At 40.8% G+C, this 5,662-nt stretch overlaps 1 pseudogene; it reads right to left on the minus strand.

Annotated features, from left to right (window-relative positions):
- Nucleotides 1-616: 616 nt before the first annotated feature.
- LOC102500252 (CWF19-like protein 2 pseudogene) lies at nt 617-3,105 on the minus strand (annotated as a pseudogene).
- Nucleotides 3,106-5,662: the final 2,557 nt, after the last annotated feature.

Consider the following 5,662-nt stretch of genomic DNA (forward strand, 5'->3'; position numbering starts at 1 on the left):
AATAGAAATCACTTCCCCAGCCCAGTAAGAATGTGAGCTGTGGTTCTCTCCAGATCACCATCCTGTGGGCCTTTTGGGTTCAAAACAACGAAAGCCACAGGAGTCAGAGCAGAAAACAGGAGCCCAGCCCAGTGTAGGCTGCATCTCCTCTCCTGGTGAGTGAAATTGGCCTCTTGGGCAGAAGGCAAGGACAAAGAGCTGAGAAATGTGCTCCCACCTAGCCCTCCTACTGGCTGACTTCACCAGCTCACCTTTCCCTGCCCTATGCAGGCCCAGGACTCTTCCCTTCTTCAAGGCCTGGGTTTGCTTCAGAAGAGTAGGGTACTATCCCCTCATGAATGTGCAGGAGCCTCTGAGTAGTCAGCCCTGGCCAGGGAGCTCGGGTGCTTGGCTGTGAGAAACGGAAGGGGTGTGTCTCCCACCTCCATCTCAGACCCTTCTGCCTAGTCCCCAGTACAGCAAGCTGACCCTGCCAATCAGTGTCTCACGAGGATTTTCACAGCATCTTTATTAGGACATCAAAGATTCATGACAGGCTGTATGTGTCGAAAGTGTACAGTTTGGTAGGTTTTGACGTGTGTACACAAAGATCGTGAACACATTCATAACTCTCAAATTATGAAATACCCAGCAAAGCCACAGGAGTCCGAGCAGAACACCTGAGCCCAGCCTGGACCAGGCTGCATCTCCTCTCCTGTGTATCCTGTTGGTGTTCTTTTTCCCAAGGGTCATTTCTTAAGCTTTCCTTCTGTGATGTTTCTCTCATGTCTTTTGGAATTTATCAGTATTCCACACTGACACTGGTTTCAAATGACTTTTGATTTGAATATTTCTTGTTTCTTCCTCTTCAGATTGACTCCAAGATGTTCAAGTTTCTTCATTGTTCTCAGTGGGTTTTCTAAAACCATGATGCAAAAACTCTTGAGTTGCTCATGCTAAAGATGAACTAAATGGTTCAAAATGCCAGTCCTTGCTGGAAATGACAGTTCATCATCAGAGGGTCTTAAGAAGTTAGGTCTCAAATGTCCAGAAGAAAAAGTCCTGGCTTGCCTTGGGTTGGTTTCTCTTCTATATGATTACAAAGATCCAGATCTCTTATCTTTTTCATCACCACTCAACTTACCATTATTGCTACTGCTTACAGTATCTGTTGTATCATACACATCCCTTGAACTTTTATTATATTTTAGGAAGTCTGATTTTCTACTTTTTGTCTACTTTGTGCTTTATCCAAATAAGTTGGTTTCCTCCACTGTTCTTGTCTGTAATTGTCTCTTGAGCATGCAGTCTTTTCAACTTCTTCTAATTTTGACTGAAATATTTCCATTGATCCATATCTTTCTACTACAATATCCTCAAATTTTCTATTTTATTTTTCAACTTGTTCCTTCATTCTTTCATAAGACTTCCTTAGCAAGCTTAGTCCATCATCTTCTACCATTGAGACCTTGCTAACTGATGACACTCTATACTGTTCTTGTAGAAGACCTGTCCAACCACCCATCTAGTATGGATTCAATTCTCTTTCTAGTAGTGTGGGCTGTTCAAGTGCTTGGGTTTTCTCTTGCTCTATTTTCCTTTTCATTTCCTTTTCAGTTGTGAGTGATGATGATGATGACAGTTTTAACAGACATAAAGTCAACAGTCACCAACTCACCCTTCTGAATAACTTGGTTGTTGTCTTCTTTTTCTAAATTTTCATCTTTGACTCTCCAGGCCTTTTCTTTTCTAGCTCTCTGGGACTGAACAACTTGAATCCATTCATCTTCAGAGTTTGTTGAACTATCAGATGATTCAATTTTTTTCATATTTCTGCTTCCTTTTTTACCTTCTCTTTCTTTACTTTTTAAAAAATATTTATCTTATTTCTTCTTTCTCTTCACAGAAATTTCTGTGAAAATCTTTCAGTTTGCTCAGGTAGCATCCATGTACCCTCATCTCCAAGTCATTTAAGTTTTTTACATCTCTCTTCTTTTTCAAAATTAACTTTTGCCTGATGCAATACCTTGGCTCTGGCAATCCAAGTCTGTTCTTTAAGCTCTTTGATGTTCTTTAGCCATCATAAAAATTTTGGCGTGGTGTGCTTTCACTTTTATCAAGTTCAAAATACTTTCTAAATTTTCTTTTGATTTATGAGGTATTGAGAAGTGGTTTAATTTGCATATATTCAGGGATTTTTTTTCAGATATCTGTTTACCATGGATTTCTAGTTTAATTCCTTTGTAGTTGGAGAATGTACTTTGACTTGAACCTCTTAAATTTAAGATTTTATGGCCCAGCAGATAATCTACCTTGGTAAATTTTCTTTGTGCTTGAGGAAAAGGTGCATCTACAACTCTGTGCTGTTTAATTTCAGTGTTTGCTTAGCATTTATAGTCTACTTTTTTTAACTTGCCAGGAGGTGTAGGTACCCTCTATAGAGAGACAGAGAGAGAGAAAGGGAGGGAGAAAACATCCCCCAAAGGGTATGGTTTGCCACAATCCTTTGTCCTCTATCCCTTGACCCTGTTGTAATTTGGGGCATGCACAACCATGCACACAGTGTTTTTAAGTGTGTCTGGGATGAGATTTAAAGCATGTGGTTGGCCATGTGAGATATGGTTTCTTTAATCACCAGACCATGGGGACAGCCCTAGTTATATGCAGTCTACTTCATGCAATATTATACCACTTCTTCTTTGGTATAAAAACCTTATATCAGTGCAAGTCCATCTCTCCCTTGGGAAGCTGCTTTTGTTGTCATACATTTTTACTTCTATGTGTGTTATAAAGCATATGACACATTTGTGTTTTAAATAGCCAATTATTTGTGTAAGACATTTAAATCATTGTAATATCTAGGTTCCTAAATCTGGTACTCTTGATCTCTATATGTTAATCTTAACTCTTCTCAACTCTTCAGTTGGTCTAGCCTGGACATGTAGGCTGTGGCTTGGAGAAGGAATGGGACTCTGCAAAAACCCTGGCCATCAGGGGGTGGGTCAGGAATTTTCCTTCACTTATTTAGCCTCTTCAGACAGGAACTTTCCTCAGCCTAGCTATCTCCTTTGGGAACTCTTGCCCAGCTTCTCGCTCACTGACCTTCCCAGTTTCTTCTGAGACCATGGCCAAGACTGGGGCTGCCAGAGCAGGTGGAAGTCAGGCCCACACTGGACAGGTGAGGAGGGTGAGCATTTTCTGCAGAGAGAATCAAAATGGTCATGATTGCTGCTGCTTACAGCAAGGGCAGTGAATTTTACACGTTGGTGATAAAGTTCTCTCAGGAAAAAAATTGCTTTTTTTGTCAGTATTTTCAACAATTGCTGCAATTACTGTTCAGTTTTAATGGCCTATTTATTTGAAAGATTCAAGTCAGCACTTTTTTATGATTTATCAGATTCATTTCTAGGGATGCCATGGCAGAGTACCAAAACCGGGGGCTCAAACCACACAAGAGCTGTGGCAGTCAGAAGGTCTGATATTGAGGTTCTGCCAGGGCCGTGATGCAGCAGCCTGAGGAGCAATCCATGACATGACATGCCAGAGGGGACACACGCTCCCTCACACTGCTCTGGTGACTGCTGCAGTCCTCGGCATCATTATCTTCCAGTTGCCTCGCTCCAGGCACTGCTGCAATCCTCTCCCTGTGTCTTCTCTCATATCCTCTCTGTGTATTTATCTTTCCAAATTCCTTTTTTTCTTTCTCTTTTTAATTGCCAGAGGGTGTGTTCACTTGCAGAAGAGAGAGAGAGAAAGAAGGAAAAATCACCCCACAAAGGGGTCTGGCCATATGGCAATCCTTCCTTCACTTCATCCTGTCGGGATTTGGGGCACACGGGCACATGTGCCATGTGGGATACTACTCCCTAACTGTTAGGCTATTGGGCTAGCTCCCAATTTTCCCTTTTTGTGAGGACACCAGTCCTTTTGTATTAAAGCTCAAATGAGTGATATAGCTTTAATTCGACTGAATCTGCGAGGTGTGCATAGGGTACTGAGGGTTAGGACTTCTGATGTGCTACAGTAACAGTATGGCCTATTTATCTTCATTTACATTCTTTTTAGTGGAATAAAACTGAAGACAACACAAACAACCATCCAAAGAGAATGGAAAATATATATATACACATACACACATACACATATACATTTATGCACCTACATGTAAAGCATACACACATTATATACATACTAAACTTAAGATTTAAGTTTAGTCTTAAGGTCTCCTGTCTACTGTAAATGCTTAGTCTTCCGCTCATTTAGTGATTGACAGTAACAAGCTTTACAATGATTTCTACCATTTATCGGGCATTTGGTAGGTGCATTTACATATTTCTATCATAAAAATATTGTGATAAGTAAGCATTGCCTCACAGTTGCAGAAAATAAACTTGAGCAAAGCCTTTGGCCTCAGATCACATTCCTTAAAAATACTCAGTTCAGAATGGTACCTATTCACTCCAAAGCTCATTTCCTCTCTACCACATCACAGGATGTTCTAGAAAATTCTCCATCCTACCAGCATGTGTTTAGCCTATTATCCTGATAATGATATAGGACAAGTGAATCCCTGCTAGGGTTACCCTGGACATGTCCTATCTGTCCCTGGAGCTAAACACACACACACACAAACATCTTTGTGACAGCAGCTAATAATGTCATGGCTTTGTTGGGGAAAAAAATGAAAGGTAATTTAAATTATTTCTACTCCACATAGGTGGATCTGTTTCAACACAAATAATTCATAAGAATTAACATGAATTCATAGAAAATGCTCAGGTAAAAAGAAAATACAAATGAATCCTTCTCAAAATCAGGCCACAGTAACTGGTCTTCAGCATCGAGAGCTGGTGCCTCTTCTCAGATCTATGTCACTAGCAGTGACATTTCCTCATGGCACATGAGGAGAGTGGCTTCCTTGAGGCCTATTTCATCTTTGACATGGTGATAATTACAGAACACATAGAGGTGTTCAGAAGATTAAAGAGAAAGTGTGTGATGGTCCAAGCTTAATGCCTGACAAGAGGGAGGATTTAATCAATGCTAATGCTCACTTGGTCATACTATTTGGATTAATTTTTGCTTTGCTAGCACGGAAGAACAGTCAGTAGCCATTTGAGTCACCATGGGTTTCTGTTACAAAAGCATCATTTAGACCTTGTTAAGCTTTCTCAGTGTTGTGGCCACCATTCAAACTTAATGTTGATTTCCTTATGGATCCTGCAAAGCTTCTTGTTGACCTTCCCTTGTGTGGGAAAGAAGATGAGAGGCTGGTCTACTGTCCTCTGGCAGACCTGCAGGTCATACATTATTCACCCAGGGTTCTAAGAAACCTCTTTCTAAGGTCTCTGCATTTGCCTCTGACCCAAGGCTGCATCAGATCAGAATTATGGCCTGTCTGTCCTGTGTACAGTGCTCTGTCAACTGGGAGGGCAAGATGTGGTGTTGGGCAGGTTCACCCAGAGAGTGAGGCAGGACTAATCCTTTCTTATTCTCTTCTGGTCACCAGGAATATGACCACTGAAAGAGGATCTCTCTTTCTCTTTTAGCTGGACCCCGTTACTGTAGTTTGTGAGGGAGCTGGTGCTGCATTAACTCCCAGCTGCCAAGTGATGTCAGGTGCTCATGGATTCTTTTTTTTTTTTTTTTTTTTTTTTTTTTTTTTTTTTTTTTTTTTTTTTTT

The sequence above is a fragment of the Tupaia chinensis genome, unplaced genomic scaffold (assembly GCF_000334495.1).
Source record: "Tupaia chinensis unplaced genomic scaffold, TupChi_1.0 Scaffold138619_1, whole genome shotgun sequence".
NCBI lineage: Eukaryota > Metazoa > Chordata > Mammalia > Scandentia > Tupaiidae > Tupaia > Tupaia belangeri.